The sequence below is a fragment of the Bufo gargarizans genome, chromosome 3, assembly GCF_014858855.1.
Source record: "Bufo gargarizans isolate SCDJY-AF-19 chromosome 3, ASM1485885v1, whole genome shotgun sequence".
Taxonomy (NCBI): Eukaryota; Metazoa; Chordata; class Amphibia; order Anura; family Bufonidae; genus Bufo; species Bufo gargarizans.
In genome coordinates this window covers 200,313,062-200,330,220 of record NC_058082.1, presented here as the reverse complement: position 1 = coordinate 200,330,220, position 17,159 = coordinate 200,313,062, and the positions used below count along the sequence as shown (strand labels likewise).

The following is a 17,159-nucleotide window of genomic DNA, read 5'->3' as shown; positions in this document are numbered from 1 at the left end:
GCGGTGCAATTTTCACGCACGGTTGCTAGGAGACGATCGGGATGGAGACCCGATCATTATTATTTTCCCTTATAACATGGTTATAAGGGAAAATAATAGCATTCTTAATACAGAATGCATAGTACAATAGCGCTGGAGGGGTAAAAAAATTTGTTAAAAAAATTTAACTCGCCTTAATCCACTTGCTCGCGCAGCCGGCATCTCTTCTGTCTTCTTCTTTGCTGTGTACAGGAAAAGGACCTGTGGTGACGTCACTCCGGTCCTCACTTGGTACATCACATGATCTTTAACCATGGTGATGGATCATGTGATGACCGGAGTGACGTCACCACAGGTCCTTTTCCTGTACACAGCAAATAAGAAGACAGAAGAGATGCCGGCTGTGCGAGCAAGTGGATTAAGGTTAGTTAAATAATTTTATATTTTTTTAACCCCTCCAGCGCTATTGTACTATGCATTCTGTATTAAGAATGCTATTATTTTCCCTTATAACCATGTTATAAGGGAAAATAATACAATCTACACAACCCCGATCCCAAACCCGAAGTTCTGTGAAGAAGTTCGGGTTTGGGTACCAAACATGCCTATTTTTCTCATGCGCGTGCAAAATGCATTACAATGTTTTGCACTCGCGCGGAAAAATCACGCATGTTCCCGCAACGCACCCGCACCTTTTCCCTCAATGCACGTGTGAACCCAGCCTAAGGGTTAAAAATAATAAAAAAAACTGCTCACCTCATCCACTTAATCGCTCAGCCGTTATCGTCTTCTTTCTTCTTCTTGCAGGACCTGCAAAAGGACGTGCGCTGAGGTCATCGCGGTCACCACATAGCGAGCGCGGTGACATCAGCGCAGGTCCTGCTGACTGAAGATAGAAGGTTCTTATATCACGTGGTGAGCATGATGACGTCAGCGCAGGTCCTTTTGCAGGTCCTACAAGAAGAAGAAAGACGATAACGGCAGCGCGATCAAGTGGATGAGATAAGTATTTTTTTTAATTATTTTTTAACCCTCAATGGACATTTTACTTAGCATTCTGTATTAAAGGATGCTATTATTTTCCATTATAACCATTCTTCAGTGAAGAAGTCCAGGTTCGGTTCTGGGTACCAACATTCCGTTTTTTATCACACACGTGGAAAATGAATTAAAATGTTTTGCACTCGCGTGGAAAAAACTGAACAATGCAACGCAATCACAGGCAAATTGCGTGCAAACTCGCCCGGGTTTCCCTTTACCCGCCCGCAACGCATCCAGACTAAATCCGGCATGCTCGTCTGCAAGGGGCCTTAGAGTTTTGAATTCTAGTTCATTGGCATTGTTTGAGTGCATCCTGGGATTTGTTGTTCCATGTTCTTATTGTATTGAAGTTGTGTCTGTTATGGGTTCAGTTTGCTGTTTGGAGTTTTTTGATTTTCTTGCCATCTAGTTTCAAGAGCAGTTTCAGTTAGAGAAATAAAACCTAACTACAGTAAATTCATCACTCTTCTCCTGTAAGCCATTAGCGATTATCTGGCAGTGTATAGTTGCCACCGATTACCCGATGAATGAGGGAAACGCTCATTCGTTGGGTAGTTGGCATTTGTGTAAGCACCTAAATCATTGTTTGCCGGCAGCAGATCATGGTGTCCAAACACTCTGCTGCCGGCAAACAACAAGTCTGTAGCCGAGTCTGTAAGGGGAAGAGCAATGGCATTAACGATCACTCCTCCCCATAATGTAGAGGAGATCGCTGCAGATCACTCCTCCACTGACGAGCAGACCCTTGCCGTGAAGGAACGGTTCCATCCCAACAATTACCTACTTAATTGTCTCGTTTAAAGGGATCTTTAGATAGGACTTCGGAAAGGTGGCTGCTGTAAGTGAAGTCATGTTCTGAAGTATTACAAACGATCAGCATTATCACATCATCAGGGACATTTATCAAGATTGCATTTGCTAAGATACCTCTTAATAATTTAGTCACATCTCTGGCAGTCCATGAGCTACAAACTTAATTCTATACCAGCTAGGGGCTGACATAGACTTCCGCTATAGCGTACACCAGTTTCTTCAACTTACTGTACCTTAAACAGGATTGTACAACAAAGAATATAGGACTTTGGAAATATTGGACCTTATAACAATACAAAACAAGCCCCACTTATGTACAGACAGTATGTCATATTTATCAACCATATGAATTCTGCTTTTATAGCTATTTAAAAATGTTTTTCTAGGAGTTCTCTATTAATGGCCTTACCGCAGTATAGGTCTCCAATATCTGATTGGTAGGGGTCCATTGATCAGCTGATTGAAGAGACTTTTGTGCTTGGGTGAGTGTCTTGGCCTCTTCCTGGGGCAGTGACATCACATTCATTGTTAGCATGGCTTATTTGCAGTTCAGTCTTATTTAATTGGATGGGCCTGGGCTGCAATGTCAACCTCAACTGTTATTCAATTTATCGCACTGTCCTTGGTATGCTGCGTCCTCTTTAAACAGCTGATTAGCGAGGGTGCCAAGAGTCAGACCCCTCACAACCAGATGTTGTTGATTAAATATGAGGATAGGAACTTCTGGAAAACCCCTGTAAACGCACCTGTCTGATGTATACATATTTTCAGTGGCTAGTTGGGTTGGGATATTGAACTACAGTAATTCATTTATACTTTTACTTATGTTTTATTTCTTTATTTATGTCTTCTAAAATCATTCCCTACCAAATATGCAAATTGTCCTGCAAACTGTCAATCAATAATACATTTTCTTATCCTGTAGCACATTTTAAAATGACAGAACTGTCCGTATTATCATTATTACAAACTGAACTGAGACTCTGTAAAGATGGCAACCATGACGTCTAAACAGTTTGACTGGATGGGGTTAACACAAACAGAATCCTATCTTTAAGTAGATATATGGAGTTTATATAAAGGTTTGAATACATTTGGTCATTTTATCAAGTGCCACTTTACCTTGTTTGTTTGCTTCAGAAAAGCGCTTAAAAGCCCACATGAGTCATGTTTCAAAATCGCATTAATTTAAGATAACTTGCTATGAGCTAATTACCTTTATTGTGACTTGTACTCCGGATTTTGAAAAGCACACACTTTAATTGCCTATAATTATAAGAAAATATGAATAATAAAGCTAAATGTTGCTTGGTTCCTGTTCTTGGGTGGTGGTGACACTTATACACCGATAAGTATACAAGCCACTTTCACACAGCAGTATTTCGTGAGCAAAAACCAGAAGTAGAACCTACAGAGAAAGTGTATAAAATAAATATAGGCACATCTTCAGTGTCTTTGACCCACTCCTGGTTTTGGCACACAAATATTAATATAAAATGTGAAAGTAAGAAAGTAGACTAAAGGCTTGTATCTCAACTAGGACATGTATAATTTCATACAACTGAATGTCAGGGATTTTCATTGGTTGAAATCTGGAGGGTGAGAAACCACCACTCTTTATTAAAGGTGCTACTGCACTCTTCCAAACACTGTTGTCTTGTAAATCCCATCAGACTTTCTTCAGTTCATGCAGGAGAGATGATGATGTGCTCTCTACATGAAAACCTGGGGCTTAACGGAGGCCCCCAGATTTACCTCAGTATATGCTTCTCAGGTTCTGCCAGAGATGTAGCCTGATAGACCCCATGACAGTTTCTTACTAACAGCATAATAGCCTGTACTACTTAAGTAGTATAGTGTATTATGGAAATGATTAGAGAATCTCATGTTAAATTGTATTTCAATTAAAAAATGTAATTCCCTCCACAAAAAAAAAATGTATGGGTCTTGGGATGCAGCAATGCAAAAAGCATTTTTTTAAACAATTTTTAATAGTAGTAATATGTAACAAAAAAACTGTATTTATTTGGTATCACTATAATTGTACTGAGCCTGACTAAATTTATCATGATATTTATGCCGCAAACTGAACATCTCAAAATGAACATAAAAGGATGTTAAATATATATTTTTTTGTTTAGTTTAGTTTTTTCATTCCTTCCCTAGAAAGATTTAATCAAAGGTAACCAGTGATTATGCAAAAGTACAATTTATATCTGCACCGTGTTAACCAGTAAGTAGAAGATTTAAAAAATGAGAATCCATAGTGGCTGATAATTTTCAATGGCTAATTGTAAAGAAGATGACAAAGCTGCAAGCTTTCGAGATAAGATTGTCTGAGATAAGACAATCCATTTAAGTTTTACACAGTGAAAAATATCTTTTCCTGTTACCATTTTCTGAAAGCCATATTTTTCAAATTTTTTGGGCGATTGTCTTATGTAGGAGCTTGCTTTTTGCAGGATGAGGTGACAGTTTGATTGGTACCATTTCAGAGTACATACGATTTTTATATTGCTTGGCATTAGACTTTGTTTTGGCATTGTTTTTATTTAGTTTTTTTTATGGCATTCACCTGAGGGGATAGATTGCGTGATATTTTTATAGAATGTTGTGGATGCAGTGATAGATACCCAAATATATGTCTGTTTTTCTTTTTTTCTGTTATTTATAATTTTATATGACTTTATTATGGGAAAGCATTTTTTTTTTTTTTTCTTAAAACCTAGGTATCCTACAGGTTAATACTAAAAGAAAAACAACTAAAGCACAAAATGAAACAAAAAATACAGTATTTTTTTTACATTTAAGTCAAAGGAGCTGTGTGAGGACTCATTTTTTGAGGGGCCAGTCTACTATATTAATACCGCATGTTGGAGTGTGTATGGCTTTTTTAGCAATTTTTATTAAAATTTTTGTAGCATGCAATCATAATTGTGATATAAAATTACAGCATGTTGCAGGAAAACTACAACCCCAAGCAGGTCCTGAAGGTTTGCATCTCATAGGGCATGCTAGGAGTTGTAATTTACAGAGGGGAATGCAGTAAAATGTGAAATTATATTTTTATTAAACTATAAATTTACCTATATTATATAATACTGTCTTGGGGGACTAGCGGCAGCCTTAGATGTCCACCACTGAGTCACAGGCAGCTTCTGTTTCATGAGGGACACAGCATGAAAAATTGCAGCGCCAGCCGCCAGAATCACTGCAGGGCAAGTTAAGTGGCGAGATGATCAAGATCATCTTGCCACCTTCTGTATGTCTGTGTAGCTCTGCTCTTCCTATTGAAGCAGTGGTGCTTGCCAGCATAAAGCTGGGGCTGTCTGCCACTGCTGATTAATATGTAGACCAGAGGTCGCACTAAATTTTTTTCCAGAAGAGCAAAAATACTCCTAACTATTTGGAGGAGTATTTTTTATTCGAGGTGGAGTACAAATTTTGCGGTGATTCATATATATAATGCATAGGCCCACATAACATTATGAGGCTGATATTTCTGCAGGGAACCATTCCTAGTCTCCCATGCAGAAATAAATGTAGACAATTCTATATTTATCCTACATCCTACAGTAAACAAAAATATGTCCCTACACAGTCTTATATTATCCAATCGGTGGCAGACTGTCTACGGACACACTCCCAACTGGTAACACCCATCCGGACCTTCATTGCAAACTGCTAATAATTTATTCATGACTTCTTGCAGGAATAATAAAGGAATGGCACAACATAGTCATGCGATACTCCAGAGTTGTTATTACATGGGGAATGCAAGTAGTTACTAACGCAGACATGTCAGGAGAGGTACAGGTCCTGTTTTTTTCTGGAAATACCATTGGTTATTAATATGAAACCCCATATTATTAATAATATTATTATTATGTTAATATGTATTTTATAGGTGGTAGACTGACATTGGTATACTGCAAAAATTGTGGAGAAGGAATTCATTCTCCTGTTTCCTGCATAAAGGCATATTCATTGCATCTCCCTCAATGGACTTACACCTGCAGCTGGTGTCGCTAGGGGAATGATTATAACGAGTTCACAATTTTCCATTGCTTGTACAAGAGATTGCCATTCACACTCTTCAAACTTCTCTTGTGTACATTGGTGGCAGAATACTATTACTTTTATGAAAAGAAAGAGATATATTATTTTATATAATGAGTAGAAATGCATTTGCCAGGTCTGAGTTCTACAGGCACTTTCTGATCTATCTTCCTTAAATGGGTTGTCTGCTTTTGTAAACAGGACAGAACCATCCCATTGAAGTAAATGGGGGCAAAGGAGTAGTAAATACACCTGCTCGCCACTGCAATGTCCACGGCAAGCAGTTAAACAGAGAAGAGAACACAAGAGCTGCGTTCTCTTCAAACTGCTGTTTGGCAGGGGGTGCCGGGAGTCGGACTCCCACAATTTAATATTGTGTTAATTGATATGTAAATTACAAGCATCTCTTAGTAGACAAATACAGTATATTTCACTATATATTAAAAACTAAAAATGTTCAATTTATTTCCATGAAATTCTTGCCATAGCATGAATGTTCACAATAATTTTCTGGTCTAAGAGACACAATCCCATTGTACTGCTCCCAAGGGCCCCAATAAAACCAATAATAGCTGATAGCATATGTACAAATGTCTTATAGGTTTTGGTTCCAGTTTTGATACCTCCAATATTTGAAACAACATGTAAAGAGCTAAGCATTTTACAGCTTGTATAAAACTGCAATAAATTGAACAGCATGCATATGTGGCTATGTCTCCACATTTTCCCTCTCTGGAGGGCAAATAGGGATCAGATTACATACTAATTTACTATAAATGTTTCAGATAGGAATTGTACATTTTGAAGCATCACTCTATGGTTTTATTCACATGGTCAGGGTTTGATCAGCTATTTCCATCAGTGATTGTGAGCCCAAACCAGTGTGGGTCAAAAAACAAGAGCAAATCTTTCCATTATACTTTATCTGTGTGTAAGCTCCACTCCTGGTTTTGGCTGACAATCAGCGAAGGAAATCACTAACCAAAATAATGACTTGGGAATAAGGCATAAACAGCTACAAAGTGAGAATACCAGTTATATACTGCCTCGCCAAGTCTGCACTAACTTAGATTGCTCCTTTTAAATTGTTACATATAGAACTCACACAACCTTACAACTTCCCATCAAAACAGTGCCAGCCACACAGTGATGCTCATAACCGGTGTTCTTGGCAATTCGTTGTCCGTCTGCTTTTGACCCTGGTACTACTACTTTAGTTGTTTTTGTTTATTCCCTGTTTGTGTGTTGCTTCCTCACATACGTAGTATAGGGACCATCGACCAGTTGTGGGGTCCGTATAGGATACAAGTAGGCAGTGATAGTGGGTCTGGGAAGTTTTCGGGCTACACTATCCCTACATTGTCGTCATATCTTACATCATAGCACAGACACAAAATAATGCCACTATGTACACATTTACCTCACAGAAAGAAAACATAATTATATCATCAGAATTTTTTTTCCGGCGGATCGCGTTAAACAACGGCTATTCCCGATCTGTAGAGAGCCTTTATAGGGGTGTAGAACACTGTGCCTTGCAGTAACACTCATAGGGAGTGTGCTGTGGTAGTGAAATAATACTGTGAGTCAGTATGACATGCAGATGGCAGGCGTCACTCTTAGAATCACTGCACACTTCACTTAAGTAGGAACTCAGCCTTACAAGTCGATGTTGGCAGCAAGAAGAATTGCACTCCTTTTACACCGTTGCCAGCTGATTCCACATAGATGTTTACAGAACCTGTTCTGCTTATACAAAGTAGAGCCCCCCCAACAGAGTGTAGAGGGTGTCAGCAGTAAGTTTGTGTTGACTTCACTGATTAATTTGCCCGTCAGAACAATAACCCACAAAAAACAGATCCTGTCTGTGGAGCATCCGCCTTCACTCGGTCAGCATTTGGTCAGTAATCCATCAGTATTGCTAATGCCCAAAAAAACAGGAGTGGATCCAAAACAGAGATGACAGGTGAATGGAATATTTGCATGTCTTCTGTCTTTTGTACCCACTCCTGCTTTTGGCTATCAAATCATAAGCCAATTCTGATGAGACCATATAAGCCTTACAGCTGCTACACAGATAGAATCCATTGTGCTTCTCATTTTTCCTTTCTTCTGACAGACCAGAAGAAGGGTCAAAGAAAGGATGATGTCAGCCGGGCCGAAAGGCAAAACAGTGGCCCAGTCATGAAGTTGGGAGGGTGGGAACAGCATGAGGAGACCACAGAGTAGCCCAATGACAGGGTCTGGAGGTGGCGGCAGCAGCAGCAGAAGCAGCATCAGGAGCAGGCCACTGAGCACTGGCTGATCCGGGGGGAACAACGGGGCAATGGCACAGGGAGATGAGCGCTTCTGTTGTGGAAGCACTCATCTCTATACTCATCTGTATCGCCGTCCTCAGGAGAGGGAGAGGAGTGTCCTTTCCCCTTCCTCTGATAGGCTGCAGGCTGCCTGAGCCGTACAGCGCTGGACACAGGCCGGAAGAGGCCTGCATCGCATCGCTGACATGGAGGTAAGTATAAGTGTTTTTCTTTTGTTTTTTGTTTTTTATATGTACAATAGTTTTACTGGCACATTGGGGGGGGGCTCTTGTTACTGGCACATTAGGGGGACTCTTGTTATTGGCACATTAGGGGGCTCTAGTTACTGGCAAGTGATGGGGGGCTCTTATTACTGGCACATGATGGGGGTGCTCTTGTTACTGGCACATTATTGGTGGGCACTATAGGGGCTTCTACTGAGGCCACAAAGAAGGAATATTATATATGGGGGGCTCTGTACAGTAGCATTTTATACTGGGACACATTATGGTGGGTACTATGGGGAAGGGGGAGAGGAGTACCATTGGGTCATCTACAGGGGGCACTAAGAAGGGGTATTTTATACTTGCTAATTATGAGGGACACTGAGGGTATCTACTGGGGCACTATATATGGGGCATTTTATACTGGTACATTATGGGGGGCACTAGGGGGGAGAGTAGCACTATGGGGGCATTTACTGGGGGCACTATATAGGGGTATATTCTACTGGCACATCATGGGGGCACTATGGGGACATTAGCTCAACTGGGGGCATTACAAGGGGATATTTTTTGCACTGTCTATTATAAGGAGAAATATTACTACTGGGGGGGGGGGCATTATGGTGGGCTTTTTTTACTCCCCCATGGTATGAGCCCCCTAGTAGCAGCACCAGCCTCTCTCTGCTCTGCTATCCCTCTGCCCCTTCTCCAAATCCTTATTATGAAATATTTCTCATTAGGATAAAACACAACATTGGCCCCACCAAGCCCCCCCAGCCAAAGTGTTGAAGTGGTGTCCGAGATCCCCAAGGGCCAAGCCAAGTAATTGTAAGTTTTCATGTGAAATATATTTTTCATACACATATAGCATACACTGTGCCACACAATATACAGTATACCTCTACACTGTGTAGTCTTGTGGCAGCGGACAGCAGTAGCAGCAGCATGAGGAGGCCACAGAGTGGCACAATGATACAGTCTGGAGGTGGCGACAGTAGCCGCCTTAGGAGAAGGCCACATGGTGGCACAATGACCTAGTGTGGAGGTGGCGACAGCATCAGGAGGCCACAGAATGGCAAGGTGATATAGTGTGGAGGGGGCAGCAGCATCAGGAGGCCACAGAATGGCAAGGTGACATAGTGTGGAGGTGGTAGCAGCATGAGATCGCCAAAGCATGAAGGGGCAACAGAGTGGCACGACGACGAGAGATTGCAGAGGTGGCAGCAGCATGAAGAGGCCACAAAGTGGCCGCTTCGTCTATTTATTTAGAGTGAATATGGGACAGAACAGAAGGTTAAAATTTCTCAACTTTATACAAATGCAAAAGAATATGGCGCCGGCAAACAACGCCATATGTTCACATGTTCAGCGAATCGCGAACGCGCAAAGTTGGCAGTGAAACGACCACCAGGCGAACCGCAAGGCCATCTCTAATGCTCATAACAGTGCCTGCCACATAGTGATTCTCATAACCGTGCCAGCCACACAGTGATGCTCATAACAGTACAAGCCTTACAGTGATGCTCATAACAGTGCCAGCCACACAGTAATGCTCATAACAGTGCTGGGTACAGAGTGATGCTCATAAATGTGCTGGTCATACAGTGTCTCCAAAAACACACAGAACAGTATTCCAAGCCACAGGCAGCCTCCAGGTCACAGTTTGAGCACCTCTGCTCTCAAACATTGTTCACCAAGCAGTAGCTCAAGCCACCCCACATGTGTCTATACTAGGTTCTAGCTTTGTGCTAGCCTCAAAAGCATATCACTGTCATTTAACATTAGGATAAGAGTCATACCATTTAGTCATATCATCACAGGGCTTTTCTCTTTCTAATATTCATTGTGGCTCAACAATGTATTATATTTCAAAGCACTTTTTGATACACAAAAGTCTGTGGACCTCTCCTATAAACAATTGGTTAAGAGTATGTAAAATGTGGCTAATGAGCTAGGTCAATGCAACATACAATATGTTTAAAGTGTCTGCATTATTGTGGTGGCTTTATATTTGAAAAAACTGGGCAGTAAAGAGTCCAGGTACTGTAGTGCAGTCCTATTTCTGCCCCTCTTGCATTTGTATGGGGTTGACATAGTCTTTGAAATAAGGGGTTTGTCATTTAAAGGGGATTTCCCGTGGCAAACACATCCCCTATGCAGAGGATAGGGGATAAGTGTCTGATTGGCAGGGGTCCAGCCACTAATCACAAGCACAGAAACGTCATGTTCCCCTATTTGAATGGAAAAGCAGTTGTGCATAAGCAGTGCCCATCCATTCAAATCTATGCAACTGAGGAAGATAGCCCGCGGATAGGGGATAAGTATTTGTCATGGGACAACCCCTATAATGTTTAACCCTGAGTTTATTTCCACAGTAATTAAGTATTACATACTCTTTTTTCATTATGAAGCACATGGTGTGCATTGATGTACACTGAAAACAGTGTTAAGTGATGCTTCATACATAAAGTAAATGTCCACCCCTGAACATAGATGGGCCCAAAATTATAAAGTTGAAATTCAGGCTCCCTGCATCTACTACTAACAGTACAGTAGTATACTGCAAATTCTACAAGTTTGTACAACTGCCACTGAATTTTCAGGAACCTCTTGGAGTTTCGTAACTGAAAGAAACAACACTCAATCTCTTATACAATTATAGTATGAAGAATTATGGACATGGATATTAAAAATGGTATTAAAACATAGACATTCCCTTTCAAATGTACTGTATAGATGTAACAGAGCAGAATTTTTTATTTGTGCCATAAATTGTCATACTACACAAAAACATTCCATAATGAATTCTGCTCTGTTACCTGCACATCAGTAAATCCACTTTGGGACAACTCATGGTAGAACAGATGCCCCACATACAGTAGCTAATAGTGTTATATATACTTGCTGACCTGCAGCATCTTATGACACCATCTTCCCACTCTAACTACATTTACATTCGCTGCTTTCAGACACAACAATAACTCTTTTATAATGTTTTTGAAAAATAGCATTTGAAGACAATGATATTTAATTATGCTTTCTAATATTTAAACTATGTGAACTTACAAAGTCTAAAGTGTACAAAATTCATCACAAATTTGGAGCATTTTGCTAGGCATGTTGGAAACTTTAATCTACATTTTGGTTGCCTTACTGTGCACCAAAATGTTAGTGCATTTGTGGCATTTGACACATTTTAAACCACACCCTTCCAATTAGGGCATACCAAATTCCCTTTGAGCCATGTCTCTTGTCTAGTAAGGCACATAAAGGCCCAGATTTACGGAAGTGCCTGCAATCTAGAATCTAAGAAATGGCACAAATTGGGGTAATTTTGCTCAACTAAGGTTTCTCCATTTTTTTTTTCTCATTTACTTGAAAGGGGGTCGAAGGGTTTGGCTTAGTTGAAAAGGGGTGTAACCTAATGTGCACTGTTTTGCTCCAAAATTCTGTGCCATAATTCTGGTGTAAAATACACATTTAGTAAATCTCCCCGAATGTCTACAGATATCCTTATATGCTTTAATGAAGCCAACAATAAGGCAATAAAGTGAACTTTTATTTATTTAACAAACTTTGCAAATAACAGAATGTTCTCATTTCCTTTTCTTTCTTAAAAGTCTAGTCTTTTAATTAACCTCTCTTCAACTTCAATTACAAGTGTCTTATAGTAGATATAATTTCTCGTTTTTATAAATATGTATGTAGTATCATTTTAATTGGGGGGGATAAAACGCAAAACACAATTACATTATGTGGTATTTTCATGTTCTTACAGCGGGAAGCATCAAGTCCTTGGCAATTGTTGTCAGATATTAGCAACAGTGATGGCCAGTTCGCCATGTTCGCCCGCGAACACATGCGGGCAGCATTTTTTATCACAAGTCCGGCGATGCACAGGTTAGCCCTTACCTGTGCCTGTGTGCGAGCCGGTCTGAAATCAAATGCGGTCACCGGGAGCAAACAGTTCCGAGAAGAGCCGCCGGGGGCCTTCATCGGGCTGTTCTCGGAACTGCCTGCTCCCGGTGACTGCATTTGATTTCAGACCGCCTCGCTCACAGGCACAGGTAAGGACTTACCTGTGCATCGCCGGACTTGTGAATAAAGATGGCAGCCCGCATGTGTTCGCAGGCGAACTGGCCATCACTGATTAGCAACTACAGTGGTCTCTCAAGTTACAATATTAATTGGTTCCAGGAAGACCATTGTATGTTGAAACCATTGTAAGTTGAGTAATCGGTTCCAAAGCCCCAAAATGTCATCCAAGATAAGAAAATAAAGTTAAAGGGGACATTTTAATGGGTCCAGACTTTAACTAAGTAGCAGAACATGTAGAGCGGCGCCCAGGAAACTCCCTGCACTTACTATTATTTCTGGGCACTGCTCCGTTCGTCCGCTGTGGCCCCGTTACCGTGTTCCGTGCTGTATGCTAATTACTACTATCTGAACACCAGGGAAGACACATCAGCTTTTCTCCCTAGGCGTTCCTTCTCCTATAGGACCAATTTGCCACTGAGCATGGTACTATTGTAGAATCTCTCAGTACTGTGGTGAGCCAGTGCAATACTGAGTATATATGATAAATAGCTTTTAACATAATATAGATAGATTTTGTGTCCTTCTTTTCTTCTTTTTCTCTTTTATTTCCAAATCTCCTCATTTTATTTTACAGTATGTGTGTTAATGTTCTGCAAGGCCATCTGTCATTCAGCTTAGATAATGCAGCACATGACTATGACCTCTACAGAAGTATTTCACAATCCACTATTTGGGATATTCTGTGCTTTAGAAGAGCAATTCTGCTGCTGTGCTGTGGTATTTTCTGTTTTAATGATCCTTTTTCTCACCGATTTTGACTTGGGCATTTGATCTTTGCCTGTCTACTTTTAACCTAACCTTTCTTGAATGCCACCAGACCTGACCTATATTTGTGACCTGACTTTGTCTGAATTACATTGTCCCGGACATCAGATTGCATTGGACTTCAGTCAGACTACAACCGCTAACCAATCTGAGGTTATTTTAGGTCCTGGGAAGCTGGTTTACCAAATCTAAAATCACTCATGGAGCTTTAAAGGTGAAAAATAGGGATTACTTTACACTCTGGTTTAGGCAACATCAATCCAAAGTGAGGAGCCATGACATGTTACAGTATGCTTTGTCTATGAATGAAATATGATACATTGAACATTGTTTTCCCTTTTCATTTGTTATTTCATTTTTAGGTGATTTTTGTTTTATTAATTTTTTTACACAATGGCTGGAAAAAGTCGATTCACATAATACTTTGTTGGAAGTATAAGAATGTATTGGCTCCTATGAGCTGAAGTTATTACTTTGCAAAGTCTCGTGAGACTTCACATAATAACTTCATAAATCAATTTCTACTGTAAAAACGTATTTCCCGAACTCTGGCTCAGTTCCAAGTGGTACCTTGCAACCAAACCCAAGTTTTTTACAGTAGAAATTGATTTCTGAAGCTATCATGCGCAGTCTCGCGAGACTTCGCAAAGTAATAACTTCAGGTCATAGGAGCCAATACATTCTAATATTGTACGGACCGTTTTATGCGATTCAACTGTTTTTATCCGAAGTCGATTCGCTCATCCCTAATTGTGACACACAAATGATGAACCAATATGGGGGGACAACCAGTTGCAACATAGATTGCTAAATCTAGATCACAATAAAACACAGTTGTTGTTTTTTAAACCCTTACACTATATTGAGCACAGTCTCTTTTAGGGTCTAATTCAATGGTAAAAGATTGCAAATGCAAACATGCTAATAATCTATAAATTATAGAGGGTTGAACAAATATATAAAAATGAAACTTTGTGACGTAGGTTGAATATGTCCAGGTGTTGGGAGATATTTGTTGCATCCAATTCATATTATTCATAACATACTGATAAGACTAAGGCATAATATCAAACATAGCTGGTAAATCACACTTACTGTATCTGTAGGTCCTGGGACGTGATTGTTTCCAGTAGGGGAGGCAAAGGGCAGAAGTTGACAAAAAGTGAGTGAGGAAAAATGAGAAGAAGTTGAATTTAAGCAGAAAACATTCCCCAGTGCCTTTCAGCAATGTGAGCAGCAGGCTGGGTTGTGTTTTCTGAATGAAGCTTTGACTTGGAGAAAGGGAATAGGTCACTGAATAATTGGGATCAGCCCTGAACAACTAATATCCCTGCAGCAAGAAAGAGTGACCATCACGTTCTACATAACTCCCAGAGCCACACTCAAGACAGAAATTCCTAGGTTTGGTAGCATGTGATGCAGTTCTCAAGCTTCTATGCACAACGTATTCCAAGGAGGCAGAGAAATGGTAATCTTGTAGCATTTACTGAGGTGAGAAAAGTCCACTTCTAAAAAGTACACTATGGATTTACACAGAGGGTTAGTGGCTAACTGTAATATTTACATGTAAAATACCAGAGCTACACAAGTGAACGTAAAAAGTTTTAGTAAGTTGTGGAGTATTTCTTAAGACATTTAAGTCAGTTTTACACACAGAATTTACCTGCATTTTTTGTGCTGCTCGCAACTTAGTTTTTTGCAATTTAGTTTGGCTAAGTATTGCGGCTAGATGCTAGATGAAAGTCTGGCAAAATCATAGAAAAGTTAGATGCACAATTTTTTGTATTTTAATGGATTTTCAGGGGGGTTGTCTGACCCCAAGATTAAACTCAAATAAAGCTCAATATGCATTTAACAGGGGGAAAAAATGCATTCTGGGCCTTTAGGGTAAGTCAACCCTGTAAGTTTTTTGTTTTTTTTTCAAAAGGATTGTCAATACAACTGTGTAAACTGCCTTGAACCTAAAAAAGCATATAAAACACCCTAAGAAATGCAATAATCTCTGACATAGCAGGTAAAAATAAAATACCAGGGACCAAGGCAACATTATAGGGGTTGTACAGCTTTGGCAGCCTTTACGGGCTGCCTCCCTATATAGCCAGACATGCTAAGGGAAGCATACTTATCTGCTCCCCACTGGTTCATGTTCCTTCAGTCCCCCATTACAGTGCCATTGTTCTAGTCCATTTGATAACTTTTGAAGCGGATGGGGGTCATGTTTTGCTACTGCAGTCAATGATGTGCCGCTATGGTGTCTCCCAGGCAATACAAAACCCAGTGTCATACTGCTTGAGGGACACAACAATGCTGCAGATAATGTTTTTACTGCTAAAAATGCTTCAAAAAAGCAAAGGTGCAGAAAAACGCCACCAAAAAACTATGTTTGAAGTTACCCTTAAAGGGGTTTTGCCACTTTAGCAAATAGCATTTATTATGCAGAGAAAGTTTCCATGGTTACGACCACCCTGCGGTCCAGCAGCATGGCTGTGCTTGTACACTATAGAAAAAAGTACCCGCCTATGTGAGCGCCCACAGTCCCGACCACCAGAGAGGCTGGCATTTTTTTATAGTGTAAGCACGAGCACCACTGCTGGATTATAGAGTGGTTGTAACCATGGAAACGAGCAGTGTATAATGTGGTAGAAAAATGAACCAAGCCAGCAAACGAAGCAATATGGATAACAATACATTAGTAAGTGCCTTGTAATAACTTTAACATGATAAATGCCACTTGCTGAAGTGAGACAGCCCTTTAAGATCGCCTCCGGTCAACTATCAATAATTGAGAGCTATGTACATACTGTATGTATACACACTTAGGCCTCAAGCACGCAAACATATTTTCAATTTGTATTTTTACATATCAAATGCGGACCCATTCATTTCTATGGGGCCGCAAAAAAAATGTGGACAGCATACAAATGTTATATGTCTGCTGTCCGCATCCATTTATCATGTAGAGAAAGTTAATACAAGGCACTTACTAATGTACTGGTATTATCCATATTGTCTCCTTTGCTGGCTGGATTCATTTTTCCATCATTTTATACATTGCTTGTTTCCATGGTTACAACAATCCTGCAATCCATATAAGAAAAAATGCCGGCCTCTCTGGTGGCCGGGACCATTTGAGCTCACGTAAGCTGGTGCTTTTTTCTACAAGCCGGATTCCAAAAAAGTTGGGACACTATACAAATCGTGAATAAAAACTGAATGCAATGATGTGGAGGTGCCAACTTCTAATATTTTATTCAGAATAGAACATAAATCACGGAACAAAAGTTTAAACTGAGAAAATGTACCATTTTAAGGGAAAAATATGTTGAATCAGAATTTCATGGTGTCAACAAATCCCCAAAAAGTTGGGACAAGGCCATTTTCACCACTGTGTGGCATCGCCTCTTCTTCTTACAACACTCAACAGACGTCTGGGGACCGAGGAGACCAGTTTCTCAAGTTTAGAAATAGGAATGCTCTCCCATTCTTGTCTAATACAGGCCTCTTCAATCGTCTTGGGCCGTCTTTGTTGCACCTTCCTTTTTATGATGCGCCAAATGTTCTCTATAGGTGAAAGATCTGGACTGCAGACTGGCCATTTCAGTACCCGGATCCTTCTCCTACGCAGCCATGATGTTGTGATTGATGCACAATGTGGTCTGGCATTATCTTGTTGAAAAATGCAGGGTCTTCCCTGATAGAGATGACGTCTGGATGGGAGCATATGTTGTTCTAGAACCTGAATATATTTTTCTGCATTGATGGTGCCTTTCCAGACATGCAAGCTGCCCATGCCACACGCACTCATGCAACCCCATACCATCAGAGATGCAGGCTTCTGAACTGAGCGTTGATAACAACTTGGGTTGTCCTTGTCCTCTTTGGT

At 40.3% G+C, this 17,159-nt stretch overlaps 1 protein-coding gene across 1 annotated transcript in view; it reads right to left on the bottom strand.

Annotated features, from left to right (window-relative positions):
• The window catches only part of OCA2 (OCA2 melanosomal transmembrane protein), a 439,010-nt gene extending 424,436 nt beyond the window's left edge, over nt 1-14,574 (bottom strand). Inside the window, exon 1 of the mRNA XM_044285952.1 lies at nt 14,372-14,574. The gene's annotated coding sequence lies outside the window, so the exon portion shown is untranslated. The remainder of the gene's footprint in view (nt 1-14,371) is intronic.
• Between the last annotated feature and the right edge of the window lie 2,585 nt (nt 14,575-17,159).